This window comes from Somniosus microcephalus, chromosome 1, assembly GCF_052327205.1.
Source record: "Somniosus microcephalus isolate GS21.2 chromosome 1, FLI_Smic_1.0, whole genome shotgun sequence".
NCBI classification, from domain to species: Eukaryota; Metazoa; Chordata; class Chondrichthyes; order Squaliformes; family Somniosidae; genus Somniosus; species Somniosus microcephalus.
Window position 1 is genome coordinate 83,821,339 of NC_140987.1, and position 15,813 is coordinate 83,837,151.

At 42.5% G+C, this 15,813-nt stretch overlaps 1 protein-coding gene across 4 annotated transcripts in view; it reads left to right on the forward strand.

Moving 5' to 3' along the window:
- Positions 1–15,813, forward strand: part of dennd4c (DENN/MADD domain containing 4C) — a 169,390-nt gene that overhangs the window by 9,661 nt on the left and 143,916 nt on the right. Inside the window, exon 1 of one of the 4 annotated variants that reach the window (XM_085983926.1) lies at positions 951–1,028. The exons of the other annotated variants lie outside the window; for them this stretch is intronic. The gene's annotated coding sequence lies outside the window, so the exon portion shown is untranslated. Of the gene's footprint in view, positions 1–950; positions 1,029–15,813 lie in introns of those variants that run through there. 4 annotated transcript variants of the gene reach the window in all.

The following is a 15,813-nucleotide window of genomic DNA, read 5'->3' on the forward strand; positions in this document are numbered from 1 at the left end:
CAGATTTCTTGAAAAATAATTTGAGTAATTACTTGGATGAGTGGGGGATGAATTGAGCACTTTCAGCATTGGTGTGGTTAATGGGTTTTTTTTTAGCGAAGAGCTTGCATTTATATAGAATGCCCTGGACTTGTGAAAGGCACTGAAGTGCTTCACAGCCAAATTAGTACTTTGAAGTGTACTCACTATTGTAATGTATGGAAACACAACAGCCAATTTGTGCTCTGCACGGTGAGAAATGCTCAGACCATCTGTTTGTGATGTTGCTTGAGGGATAAATATTGGCCAGGATACTCGGAGAACTCTGCTGCTGTTCTTCGAATAGTGCCATGAAATCTTTTACTTCCACCTGAGAGGACAGGTGGAACTTCAGTTGAATGTTTCAAGAAAGATGACACCATCGAAAGTGCAGCACTCCCCCAGTACTGCATTGGAGTGCCAGTCCAGCTTATGCTCAACTCACTGCAGCGGAACTTGAACTCATGGCATTGTCGCCTGAGTTAGAAAGTCCATCACTGAGCCAAGACTCTGATGCCTAAAGTACTCCTTGAATGTCCCAGAACTCTCTGTATAATTTGCTCAGACTTGAATCTCTTGCGACCTTGTTCTTGAGCTGGTTGGGGCAACAAGGGGAAAAAAAGTCCATATCTGCATTGTGTCATAATGCTGGTCACGCGCACTGGAAAAGTGGAAAATCAAATGAATAAATCGAATCTATGTTGGGACTAATGTTGGTGCCACAAACTTGCTCCACAACCCATAGGCTGTGTCCAGCACCATTTGACAGTGGTTTATTTTCCATAAACTTGGATACTTCCAAATGTACTTTAACTGTTTTAGGAAGCTGTATGTTTTCCACTGTTTCATTTTTATGCAGTAATTACATTTTTTTTAACTCCTTGTGTGTTTTCTTTCATCTCCTGCACTTGTGACTCTTTTTTTTATAGGTCTATTGATACCGGTGGCCCTCGTTTTGCCTGCAAGATGGTCACTCTTGTAAGCTTTGACCAGCTATCTGACTGGAGAAGGTATCACAGCCTAGCTTGATCCTGACCTATGTTTAAAACTCACATTGCAGTTCTAATTTTGTGTGTTTTATAATGTATCTACTGTTTGCTCAACATGTTGCATGTTAATAGCCTTGGTATTTGCTGAAATGCTGTCCAGTCAAATTGTCCAAATTGCCTTCCCATTTGTAGCTAAAAACAGGTTTAGTCTAAAGTCTGTCGTATAAAACAACGGCTAAGTATTGATATATTTAATTTTTTTACTTTAATTGCTGAAGAATAACTTTCAAATATTAGAGCAAATTCTTGGGGGTTTTCTCCTCCCTCTTTTGCTCGCCACCCCCCCCCCCCCCCCCAATATGTGACTAATTGCATTTCTGATTAGTAAATAAAAAAGTAGAAATGGGCATGTGCTCTCAAAACTCCTTGCAGGGCATATGCTTATGTGCTTTAACTTTTTAATGGGTTTATTGGTAAAATGGTAAAACGAAAAGCAGTGAGAGTTGTCTTTTGGTCATTGAGTGCTTTACTTCCTGAGTTACTGAATAGTGGTAGATGTTTATTAAATAAGTATGCACATGATTTGCCAGTATTCTGAGTATATAAGGCTTTTTCTACTATAATTCGTGCATGTGGCTAAAATGGTGTCACTGTAGCCACACTTGTGGCTAGTCAACAATTCCGCTTGGACAACATTGGTCTTGGGCAGTGGCCGTTACTGTTGAAGTTGAAATCCGCTAACTCAACACAGATTGGGTATCAAAACATGTATGGCTTAGTACCACGCGACATGGTGGACTTGCCCACTAAAATACTGTAATTGCTTACAGGTTTCTATCTTAGCCATGTAAAATTTTCGGTCTAATTGTCCAAATGGCTTAGTGAGAATGCTGGTGTAATTGTATTGCCTTGCTATAAAATGTACTTTTCGAAATCTGTTGGGATGGGGGTGGGGGCTGGAGAGAGGAGGTAGAGAAAAGAGAAACGGCATACAGTAAAATATTTATTCTTGTACAATATTCTAAACATTTGAATTAAGCTGCAGATCAAGATAGGAAATTCTAGGTTATTCAAGATGATGCTTTCGTGGTTGGCCTCCCATCTCCTACCCTCCATAAACTTGAGCTCATCCCAAACTCTTAACTCTGGCCTCTTGTGCAACGTTCCCTCTAATTAATTAATTTTTGGTGCCGTGCGGCACCTTTTTAAGGGGTGATCAATATATGTGATAAATGAGTGCAAAATTGAAGTATTTTGTACAAGCAGAATCTGCAGAAGAGGCATGCAAGTGTTCAAATTATGCTGAAGTCGTAGCTTAGTTGTGAGTGACTTATAAAGAAATATGTATAACCAACATTTGTTTTCATCAGTGTAATCATTTATAATTACGTGCCTTCTGCTGCCTAGGCCCGAAGCTCTGGAATTCCCTGCCTGAACCTCTCCGCCTCGCTACTTCTTTCCTCCTTTAAGACACTCCTTAAAACCTTCCTTTTTGACCAAGCTTTTGGTCACCTGCTCTAATTTATCCTTATGCGGCTCGGTGTCAAATTTTTTGTCTTTTAATGCTCCTGTGCAGCGCCTTGGGACGTTTTACTACGTTAAAGGTGCTATATAAATACAAGTTGTGTTGACTAGAATGCCTTTTTAAAAAAAAAAAAGTCAAAATAGTCAAAATAGATGAAACCTTTCAGCGGGATTGTGTTTGTATTTTTCCTATGTTGCTTTTTATAATGTGCATCACTGGCATTGGAGAGTTTTGTAATTGTTCCAAAGATCTCCAGCAGAAAATGTTATTTTATTACAGTATTTGGAAAAAGCTGCTAGGATACTGTGCATTGTGAAGCTCTTGTGTTTAGTGAGAGTGGGATGGGCAGGCTCAGTGATGCCATGTACAAAAGCAAGATTTCTCAAGTATGCAAAATGACTGCCTGTCATTCAGATCAGTTATTTAGGTTGGGAACTAAAACCTTGATTTTTTTTACTTTACAATGAAACTAATCAGAGATTAGGTCACTAGTACCGATTTATTATTTAAAAAAAAATTCTTTTATGGGATGTGGGCGTCGCTGGCCAAGCCAGCATTTATTGCCCATCCCTAATTGCCCTTGAGAAGGTGGTGGTGAGCTGCCTTCTTGAACCGCTGCAGTCCGTGTGGTGAAGGTACTCCCACAGTGCTGTTTGGTAGGGAGTTCCAGGATTTTGACCCAGCGACAATGAAGGATTGGCGATATATTTTAAGTCCGGATGGTGTGTGACTTGGAGGGGAACTAGGAGGTGGTGGTGTTCCCATGCACCTGCTGCCCTTGTCCTTCTAGGTGGAAGAGGTCGCGGGTTTGGGAGGTGCTGCCGAAGAAGTCTTGGCGAGTTGCTGCAGAACATCTTGTAGATGACACACACTGCAGCCACAGTATGCCGGTGGTGGAGGGAGTGACTGTTTAAGGTGGTGGATGGGATGCCAATCAAGCGGGCTGCTTTGTCCTGGATGGTGTCGAGCTTCTTGAGTGTTGTTGGAACTGCACTCATCCAGGCAAGTGGAGAGTATTCCATCACACTCCTTAGTTGTGCCTTGTAGATGGTGGAAAGGCTTTGGGGAGTCAGAGGTGAGATACATGCCGCAGAATACCTAGCTTCTGACCTGCTCTTGTTGCCACAGTATTTATGTGGCTGGTCCAGTTAATTTTCTGGTCATTGGTGACCCCCCAGGATGTTGATGCTGGGGGATTTGGCTATGGTAATGTCGTTGAATGTCAAGGGGCGGTGGTTAGACTGTCGCGTGTTGGAGATGGTCATTGCCTGGCACTTCTGTGGCACGAATGTTACCTGCCACTTATCAGCCCAAGCCTGACCATCATCCAGGTCTTGTTGCATGCGGGCATGGACTGCTTTATTATCTGAGGAGTTTGTGAATGGCGCTGAACACTGCAGTCATCAGCGAACATCCCCATTTCTGACTTTGTTGGAGGGAAGGTCATTGATGAAGCAGCTGAAGATGGTTGGGCCTGGGACACTGCCCTGAGGAACTCCTACAGCGATGTGTTGGCGCTGTGATTGATATTCAACCACTACATCCATCTTCCTTTATGCTAGGTATGACTCCAGCCAGTGAACAGTTTTCCCCCCCCAGATTCCCATTGACTTCAGTTTTATTAGGGCTCCTTGATGCCATACTCTGTCAAATGCTGCCTTGATGTTGAGGGCGGTCACTCTCACCTGGAATTCAGCTCATTTGTCCATGTTTGGACCAAGGCTGTAATGAGGTCGGGAGCCGAGTGGTCTTGGCGGAACCCAAACTGGGCATCAGTGAGCTGGTTTTTGGTGCGTAAGTGCTGTTTGATAGCACTGTTGACGACACTTTCCATCTGTAACCCCTTCACGGTTCTCTAGATATATGTGAGATGTGGTCTCTGTTGTAGACAGTATTCTATAGTCCAGTAAGGAAATCACTACTACAATGGCTTAATTCTAATTATCTTACTTTATAGTTTTAACGTCAGACAGTATAAGATGATTACGGGTCAATGACCTAAATTAGACATTTGCATACATTAGAATGAATCTAGACATAATAAACATACATTCTCCATTTATATGGATTCAAAGGAGAATCTGTCACTGTGTCCAAATTCGAGTGCACTCTTTCGTTGGCGCGCTTACGTTGGAGCTCATGGTATGTATAATGTCTGCAAGACTTCTGACTCCGAACCCCTTCGTTGAATTCTCTTCACGATCACTGAATCCCACTTTGAGTTCTGGATGCAGAGCTACTAATACGAAGGGCAGCGGCCGAGTTTGGAAGCCCGGGACGGGATGCGGCAGCCATTTGCCTCCTGAGCCCTCTTTTCAGAGCTCCTGCCCTCTTCTTCCAGTCGCTTCCGTTTCCCACTCGAAAAACCCGACTCCACCCCTTCCTCCTGGGGTTTCTGCCTGGAGACTGCGCAGCCTCATTGTCTGCAACAGTTGATACTGGTGCAGAATTATGGAAAGTCTGCTCTTCGTCACATTGTGTCCTTAAAAGTTCTTGCTGTACCTTCACATGGGCAACTTTAACCCAGGGATTTATAACAATGATAATACAGTGTCTAAGTTAAAGATTGATAACCATACTTAGCGTACATAACATTTCCAGTGGGTATTACACATCACTTTGCTGATAATTGAGAGTAGACTGATGGAGCAGTAGTAGGCCAGGTTGGATTTGTCCTTTTTGTGGACTGGGTAGTTTGCCACATTGTCGGATAGATGCCAATGTTGTTGCTGTACTGGAGCAGCTTGGCTAGAGACGTAGCTAGTTCTGGAGCACAAGCCTTCAGCACGATAGTCGGGATGTTGTCGCGGCCCATAGCCTTTGCTGTATCCAGTGTGCTCAGCCATTTCTTGATATCATGTGGAGTGAATTGAATTGGCTGAAGACTGACTTCTGTGATGGTGGGGACCTCGGGAGTAGGCCGATAGGTATCATCCACTCAGCACTTCCGGCTGAAGATGGTTGCAAACGCTTCAGCCTTGTCTTTTGCACTCTTTTTTTTCTTAGGCAGTCGCTCAGAACCGAGGTTGACTTTGCCCACCATCATTGAGGATGGGGATATTAATGGAGTCTTCTCCTGTTAGTCATGAATGGTGGCAGACCATTAAACAACTATGTGGCAGGACTGCAGAGCTTTGATCTGATCCGTTGATTGCGGGATTGTATATTGATTTAATGTTAAAATGGCAACCTTTGCCTCAAATACTGCAAGCAGAATACTTTTGATGGTGCACAAAATAAAGTGAGTAGTTTGTCTTCTGAATTTGTATTTTATTGAGCTTGACTGGACTACGGAAACTTTAATAGTGTAGAATTATACTGTACAGAAGGAGGCCAGTTGGCCTATTGTAACCACGCCAGCTGTGAGAAGCCAAGTGACCCATGTTCATAACTACTTATCAAGTACTACTTTCAACCTCTGGTAAACTTGGGCTACATTTAACTTCTTGTTCAGATATTCAGTTGTGATTAATCACTTAAAGTATAATTCATTATTTTCTAGCTGTCTCACTTCTTAGTTCCCTTTTAATATAAAAAGCCCAAGAAAATAGCCTAAGAAAACAGCCTAAAATATGGCTCTAATGTTAAAAGGTTCCTGTCCTGGCCTGTTATAATATACAATCTACTCCTGGTAATTAAAAGCTGTTGTTGTGATTTTAAAATGAATTATCCAGTAATTTAAATTGAGCAGCATAAGTAACAGTACAATAGGCATTTAATACTTAAAAGTTGAATTATCCGATTAATATAAATTAAATGTTTGCATTTAAAAAGTAGTAGATTACATTACAATGGTCTAATTTTACTGGTTAAGTAACCAACTCATCAGCCATTTCCTAAAGAGGCACGATTTTCCACTAGTGTAACTATAGTCTATTGACTAAATACTTTGTTGAAATGACATTTGTACAGACCTTCATAATTTTAGATAAGCTAACATTTAATTAACAATTTGTGATCTGCGCTTCCATCTCAGCAGCTATCATATCAATTTAGAACTAGATAATATAAAGGTAAATTATTGGTTCATAACTGAATTTGCAAAAGAGAGCAGATTGCAAGCTACAGAAATTGTGGTTAAATCTACACTATTTATTTGTAATTTAGCTTGATGTCATCTGTGTAATAGATGTTTATTGGTTCCAGCAGTCATGTGTGCAGGGGTTTCATTGAACTCCAGCAGAAGGAGGTAACGTGGGGTATAATGGAAAATGTTAGTGCTTCACAGCCAGGAAATGATGTAGGTGGTGAAGGATTTGAGTACAGCAATAAAGAAGTCTTACTCCAATTATATAGGGCCTTGGTGAGACCACACCTGGAGTACTGTGTGTACAATTTTGGTCTCCTTACCTAAGGAAGGATATACTTGCCATAGAGGGAGTGCAACGAAGGTTCACAAGATTGATTCCTGGGATGGTGGGGCTGTAGTATGAGAAGAGATCGAGTAAACTAGGCCTGTATTCTCTTGAATTCAGAAGAATGAGGGGATCTCATTGAAGCATACAAAATTATTGCAGGATTTGATAGGGTGGATGCTGGGAGAATGTTTCCCTTGGCTGGGGAGCTAGAACCAGGGGCCACAGCCTCAGGATGAAGGGTAGGCCATTCAGGACTGAGATGAGAAGAAATGTCTTCACACAGAGGATGGTGAATCTTTGGAATTTTTTACCCCAGAGGGCTGTGGAGGCTCAGTCATTGGATATATTCAAAACAGAAGTCAATTGATGCCCTTACTAGTCAGAAATCTAAGATACATAGATACATAGGAGCAGGCCATTTGGCCCTTCGAGCCTGCTCTGCCATGCAATGAGATCATGGCTGATCATCCAAATTCAGTACCCGGTGCCTGCCTTCTCCCCATATCCCTTGATCCCTTTAGCCTTAAGAAATATATCCAACTCTTTCTTGAATATATTTAATGAACTGGCCTCCACCGCCCTCTGTGGCAGAGAATTCCACAGGTTCACCACTCTGGGTGAAGAAATTCCTCCTCATTTCAGTCCTAAATGGCTTACCCCTTATCCTTAGACTATGTAGACATAGAAATAGGGCGGGGGGACTGTGATATGCTCGAGCATATTAACATCGAGAGGGAGGAGGTATTGGTGGTTTTAGCTGGCCTAAAAATGGATAAATCCCCAGGCCCGGATGAAATGTATCCCAGGCTGCTGGGTGAGGCAAAGGAAGAGATTGCGGGGGCTCTAACACATATATTCAGGACCTCTCTGGCCACAGGGGATGTGCCAGAGGACTGGAGAACCGCTAATGTAGTACCATTATTCAAGAAGGGTAGTAGGGAAAAACCGGGGAACTGCAGGCCAGTGAGCCTAACATCAGTGGTAGGAAAATTATTGGAAAAAATTCTGAGGGACAAAATCAGTCTCCACTTGGAGAGGCAAGGATTAATCAGGGATAGTCAACATGGCTTTGTCAAGGGAAGATCATGTCTGACTAATTTGATTGAATTTTTTGAGGGGGTGACTAGGTGTGTGGATGAGGGTAACGCAGTGGATGTGGTATACATGGATTTCAGTAAGGCCTTCGATAAAGTCACGCACAGGAGACTGGTCAAGAAGGTAAGAGCCCATGGAATCCAGGGTGCCTTGGCACATTGGATACAAAACTGGCTTAGTGGCAGAAGGCAGAGGGTGATGGTCGAAGGTTGTTTTTGTGACTGGAAGCCTGTGGCCAGTGGGGTACCACAGGGATCGGTGCTGGGTCCCTTGCTGTTTGTGGTCTACATTAATGACTTGGATATGAATGTAAAGGGTATGATCAGTAAGTTCGCGGATGATACAAAAATTGGTAGGGTGGTAAATAGCGAGGAAGGTAGCCTCAGTCTGCAGGACGATATAGATGGGTTGGTCAGATGGGCGGAACAGTGGCAAATGGAATTTAACCCGGAAAAGTGCGAGGTGATGCACTTTGGGGGGACTAACAAGGCAAGGGAATACACAATGAATGGAAAGACCCTAGGCAAGACGGAGGGTCCGAGGGATCTGGGTGTGCAAGTACACAGATCCCTGAAGGCGGCAGAACAGGTGGATAAGGTGGTAAAAAAGGCATATGGGATACTTGCCTTCATTAGCCGAGGCATTGAATATAAGAGCAAGGAGGTTATGATGGAGCTGTCTAAAACACTGGTTAGGCCACAGCTGGAATACTGTGTGCAGTTCTGGTCGCCACACTACAGGAAGGATGTGATCGCGTTAGAGAGGGTGCAGAGGAGGTTCACCAGGATGTTACCAGGGCTGGAGCGCTTCAGCTATGAAGAGAGACTGGGCAGATTGGGTTTGTTTTCCTTGGAGCAGAGGAGGCTGAGGGGGGACATGATTGAGGTGTACAAAATTATGAGGGGCATAGATAGGATGGATGCTGAGGAGCTTTTTCCCTTAGTAGAGGGGTCAATAACTAGGGGGCATAGATTCAAGGTAAAGGGCGGGAGGTTTAGAGGGGATTTGAGAGAGAACTTTTTCACCCAGAGGGTGGTTGGAGTCTGGAACTCACTGCCTTAAAGAGTTGTGGAGGCAGAAACCCTCAACATTTAAGAAGCATTTGGATGTGCACTTGAAATGCCATAGCATACAAGGCTACGGACCAAATGCTGGAATATGGGATTAGATTAGACAGGGCTTGATGGCCGGCGCGGACACGATGGGCCGAAGGGCCTCTATCCGTGCTGTATTACTCTATGACTCTATGACCCCTGGTTCTGGACTCCCCGGCCATCAGAAACATCCTTCCTGCATCTAGTCTGTCCAGGCCTGACAGAATTTTATAGGTTTCGATGAGCTCCCCTCTCAATCTTCTAAACTCCAGTGAGTATAAGCCCAATCGACACAATCTCTCCTCATACGTCATTCCTGCCATCCCAGGTATCAGCCTGGTGAATCTTCGCTGCACTCCTTCCATGGCAAGAACGTCCTTCCTCAGGTAAGGCGACCAAAACTGCACACAATACTCAAGGTGCGGTCTCACCAAGGCCCTGTACAACTGTAGCAAGACATCCTTGTCCTTGTACTCGAACCCTCTTGCTACGAAGGCCAACATACCATTTGCCGCCTTAACCGCCTGCTGCACCTGCATGCTTACCTTCAGCGACTGGTGTACAAGAACACCCAGGTCTCTCTGCACTTCCTCTTCTCCCAAACTATTACCATTCAAATAATCTGCCTTCCTGTTTTTGCCACCAAAGTGGATAACCTCACATTTATCCACATTATAGTGCATTTGCCATGTTTCTGCCTAATCACCCAACCTGTCCAAATCATGCTGGAGTTTCACGACATCCTCCTCACAGCATACCCTCCCCCCCAGCTTTGTGTCGTCTGCAAATTTGGAGATATTACATCCAATTCCCTTGTCCAGATCATTAATATATATTGTGAACAGCTGGGGTCGTAGGGCCGATCCTTGCGGTACCCCACTAGTCACTGCCTGCCACTCGGAAAACGACCCGTTTATTCCAACTCTTTGCTTTCTGTCCGCCAACCAGTTCTCTATCCAAGTCAATACCTTGCCCCCAATCCCATGTGCCTTAATTTTGCACGCTAATCTCTTATGCGGGACCTTATCGAAAGCCTTCTGAAAGTCCAAATACACCACATCCACTGGTTCTCCCTTATCTATTTTACCAGTTACATCCTCAAAAAATTCCATTAGGTTAGTCGAGCATGATTTACCTTTTGTAAATCCATGTTGACTTTGTCCGATCCAGTCACTGCTTTCCAAGTGCTCTGCTATTACACCTTTTATAATGGACTCTAGCATTTTCCCCACTACCAATGTCAAGCTTACCGGTCTATAATTCCCCGCCTTTTCTCTACCACCTTTTTTGAGTAGTGGGGTAACATTAGCTACCCGCCAATCCATGGGTACCGTTGCAGAGTCTATCGAGTTCTGGAAGATGACCAGCAATGCATCTACTATTTCTAGGGCCACTTCCTTAAGTACCCTGGGATGTAGATTATCAGGCCCTGGGGATTTATCAGCCTTCAGTCCCATCAATTTTCCTAACACCATTTCCCTACAAATACTGATTTCTTTCAGTTCCACCCTTTCATCAGACCCTATGTTCCCCGGCATCTCTGGGAGGTTATTTGTGTCCTCCTTTTTGAAGAGAGAACCAAAATATGTATTTAATTGGTCTGCCATTTCTTTGTTCCCCATTATAAATTCCCCTGATTCTGACTGCAAGGGACCTACGCTTGACTTCACCAATCTTTTTCTCTTCACATATCTATAAAAGCTTTTACAGTCAGTTTTGATGTTCCCTGCAAGCTTACTCTCATATTCTATTTTCCCTTTCTTAATTAATCCCTTTGTCCTCCTTTGTTGAATCCTAAACTGCTCCCAATCCTCAGGGTTATTGCTTTTTCTGGCCAATTTATATGCCCTCTCCTTGGACCTTATGCTATCCCAATTTCCCTCGTTAGCCACGGTTGGGTCACCTTTTTTGTTTTATTTTTATGCCAAACTGGGATGAACAAATTCTGTAGTTCATCCATTCGGTCTTTGAATGTTTGCCATTGCCTATCCACCGTCAACCCTTTGAGTGCCATTCCCCAATCAATCCTACCCAACTCGCTCCTCAGACCATCATAGTTTCCTTTATTTAAATTGAGGACCCTAGTCTCCGAGTCAACGACTTCATTCTCCATCTTAATGAAGAATTTGATCATATTATGATCGCTCCGACCCAAGGGGCCTCTTACAACAAGATTGCTAATTAATCCTTTCTCGTTACACAATACCCAGTCTAAGATGGCCTGATCTCTGGTTGGTTCCTTGACATAGTGGTCCAGGAAACCATCCCGTAAACACTCCAGGAACTCCTCCTCCACCTAAGGATCTGGCGATAGGGCTGGTGAATGGAATTGAGGCAGAAGATCAGCCATGATCTCATTGAATGGTGGAGTAGGCTTGAAGGGCTGAATGGCTTACTCCTACTATTTCTTATGTTCTTAAGTGTGTGTGGTTATTAACAACATTAAAAAAAATCTTATTGCTTGGAGAAATTCATCTGTTTAATGTAGTCAAATTCCAAGGATCATTATTTGGCTCTGACAATCCAGTATATCAAAACTAGCATGATGTATTACAGAAGTATTGGAGAAATGGCCAGTCTTGTCACTGTGTACAGTGCACTTGACTTTTGTACAAACTTAAACATGGAAACGTTTGAAATTTCATTAGATACTCTGTCTGAGATATCTTGCCTATTTTCTTCCTGTTAATTTACTAATTGCACAAGAAGATCTAATTATAAATATCCTGTACAGTAGAAAATGTATTCAACTATAAAGGAAACCACAGTTTTCAACATGTATAATGGCAATATTTTTTTGAAGCAATATAGTGGGAAGACAAATATTTTGTAATTCTTCCTGTGGAATCTGGTGTTTCCTAAAGTTTAAATTTGAATTTTGCTACAGAAGTTATTAACTTTTTATTGGTTTTTTTGCACATCAGGATGATTGTGTTCATTGGGTATTTATTTGCTTCATATTTGAGCGCTTCATTTCCTGCAAGTGATGCAGAATTTTGAGTTTTGGGTCACTGAACTTGAACACTGACGGCTTGTTGAAGTCTACTCCCTCCAAGTATGTTGTTTTCTTGCACTCATTGTGAAACAACACTTTTCCAATTCTGTTTCAATCTGTTGGAAAGTGCTGAATACAGCATTGAAGTGCATTATCTTGTTCCTTGATTTGCAGATTGCTGTACAAGCTTGCAACTGATTCAAGAAGTTGAGCTTTTATATGAACAGTGAAGTATGCTTTTGGGAGTTGATGCTCAATTTTTCAGATGTTTACGCCTGTGCATCAATCAAGGCAGTTGTTTATTGCTATTTGATAAGTTAAAAATATTTATTTTATTGTAGCTACATATGTAATGGTACTGGTTTGAGATGATGAAACCTCCTGGGAGGTATAGCCCTCCTGAGAGGACTATACAGCACATGACCAGAATTGCTAATTCTAGCATTTGCTTGCTCCTACTTAAAACTATAAACAAGTATATGTACGAGTCAGCGTAATGCCAACATCTAAAATTGTACTCCTTGCAACTCTGGCTCCTCTTAGAGTTCCAGTATAATTTTTGCTCTTGTGGTTAAGTTACAACCACTTGCATATGTATAGTGCCCTTGTGTGCTTGCTGACCTACACTGGCTCCCGGTCGGGTAACACCTCAACTTTAAAATTCTCGTCCCTGTTTTCAAAGCCTTCCATGGCTTCGCCCCTCCCTATCTCTGTAACCTCCCTCAACCCTACAACCCTCCGAGATATCTGCGCTCCTCCAATTCTGGCCTCTTGAACATCCCCGATTTCTGTCGCTCCACCATTGGCGACCGAGCCTTCTGCTGCCTAGGCCCTAAGCTCCGGAATTCCCTCCCTAACCCTCCACCTCTCTCTCACTCTCACTTTCTCCTCCTCCTCTACCACTCTCTCAAGACGCTCCTTAAAACCTACCTCTTTGACCAAGATATTTCCTTGTATGGTTCAGTGTCAAATTTTGTTCGGTAACACTCCTGTGAAGCGTATTAGAATGTTTTTTTAATGTTAAAGGTGCTATATAAATGCAAGTTTAGTGTAATAAAATATCCCAAAGTGATTCACTGAGGCAAAACCCAGCACTGAGCTGTGATGGGAAAGGTGGTGGGGGCGGGGGGGTCGGACATGACTGACTGCTTGATCAGAGGTAGGTTTTGAGTAGATTTTTGAGGAAATGGAGAAAAGTAGTTAAGTACAGCAGGATAGGGAGTATGTTCCAGTGTGATGTCAAGATGGCTGAAGACTAACTGAAAGTGGACTGGGGTGGAGGCAGGATGTGCAGGAGACCAAAGTTGGAAGATCGAAGGCGACATCTTGACATGTAGAGCTGGAGGAGGTTGCAGCAGTAGGGTTTAGTGAGGTCATGGAGACATTTGTAGATGAGGGCAATGGATTGTGGAGGCTGGCATGGATAGGGGTGTTGAAGAAGAGGATGTAGATGGCAGAGTTTTGTTTCAAGTTCTAGTTTAATCAGAGTGTAACTAGAGTCTGGCAAAGATAGCATTGCTCTAGTTGAGGTGATGGTGTGCCTGGGGATTTTGGCAATGGTGGAGGTGAATGTTGGGTATTCTCATGAAGGTTTTGATTCCTCGGTCAATTGCGCAGCTGCAAAAACCAGTAAGGCCGGCAGCCAGCTGCAAGCCACTCGCTGGAAGCTAGCTAGCTAGCCAGTTGGGATAGAAAACAGCCACCAAAGTAAGTGTGGGCTGAGGTGCGCCTTGGTTTATGGGAACAAGAACAATGGAATCCTTTGGCGAGTTACCAGGAGAGTAATTGGCAGCAGCAGTATCCAGTGCGGGCCAGGAACATAAGAGAAACCCACTTTCTGAATGATGGTGCAGCTGTAGTGCCAGCAATAGTGGGAAAATTGGGAACGCCACAGGTTGGCTTTTACTGTCAAGTTGGTAGTTAATATGGAAGACTTGCGACTGGGTAGAATTTACTACAGTAGTGGGTTTTAAATTTAATATGGGAAATGCTGCTTGCAGTGTCTGTTTATATCTACAAACTTTTTCCAGAAGTAGTTATGATTTTGATTCTATTGTACTTGCATATCAATTGCTTTCAGGGCCAAATCTTGTATGACAATCTGTAACTGATTTACTTGCGCATTCCATCTTCGACTTCAAACTGACATGTACTTGTTTCAAGTTAGGCCTGCAAAGATGTTTTTGAAATTGGATGAACTTGCTTGCAATTGTCATGATCAGCCCTTTATGTAAAGACCATTGCTATCAAGGAAATAAAGTGACTACCATTTTTTTCATATTTCTAACATCACTTGCATCAATAATAACATACAAAATTTGTTTTTTGTGTGGGGAGAAAAAAATAAAACCTGGCGGTTTCCAAGACTGGTGTGGCAATCAGTTAATCAATTTATTCAACTCTGGCAGGCTGCAGAGAGGATTTTTTTTTAAACTTTCTTTCCATTGTCCTCTTTCTTTCTTCCCCTTGACTGCAGTACAGTCCAAAACTGCAATGTCATTGGACTGGATGTGCCAACATTCTGCAAAATTATGTCCAGAATAGAACTAAAAGAATTTGTGCTTTAGGCAGACCTGCAGCTTTAAGCCACCCAAAATGCTGTTGCTGTAGCTTAACATGTAGTAGCTGAAATATTTGCACGTAGTATTACTGGCGTATGTTCCTCCTCTGGTTATCCAACTCTTATGGTTATCCAACTCTCAAGCAGATGATGCTGCCCCCAGCTAGTAATCGTTTGATGGTTAACCATTTGCTGAACCAGGAATTCTGGAGCATGTTGGAAATCTGATCCTGTTAGACCAGTACAGTTTCCCCAGGTAATGGCAGGGTTTTGAGCAGTTAATAAAGCCAATGCTATGGGAGTTTTGTTCTTGTGAAAAATGAACCCAACTGTATACTGCTGATGTTCTACCTAAAACCATTTTTGAACGTTCATTTAATAGGATTTAGTAGTTCTCCAAAGTGTGGATTGCATGAATTTTGTATCTTTTTGAGTGGGCATTATGGTTTTCAGACTCATTAATTTGAAATACTGAGTGCATCAATTTATGCTTCTGGAAAGTTAATTTAGTTGTAATTTTAATTACGAGATTTTGCGAAATAATAGATAAAGGAAAAGTGTGAATTGGTGATGAGAACTTTATATCAAAATGAGTTCAGTTACAATTGGTGCACCTTTAGCAACTTAACGAAGGACCATGATTGTGTACTTGTAGTGCACATTTTCTATAAATTCATGTTAGATCCACAAATCACTGGCATTTCATTTGAAATAGGTCAAGGTATATGTAGCCTCATTTTGTAAGTGTAAATTTTAAGGTGATCTGTTTCTGTTGTATTAATGGAGTGTAGTATGATACTGTCTTGGTGTGCAAAATAACCACCATCTTTGTCTTTTTCTATCCCTTTCGTGTTTCACCTGCAAACCTGGCCAGTAATGCAGATAGTCAGCCTGCTTCACCGTTTCTGTTTGCTATTTGAGTCAAAGCGATACAGCTGGACTTAATTTTCTTTCTTCCATCTTCTCCCCTCTCTTCTTGTGGGGAAGTGGTTTGCCTCTAAATATATTTCCCCAATGGCATAGATGATTTCTGGATATTACATACTGATTTTTTTTTTTTTGAATTGTGAATGCAAATTTGTGCTCTAGAACTAAATCATGCATGCATTAATACCCAATTAAATGGCCTATCTGAATGTTAGTAACTTTGTTGTAGAATCAGCTAACTGTGCATCTGTT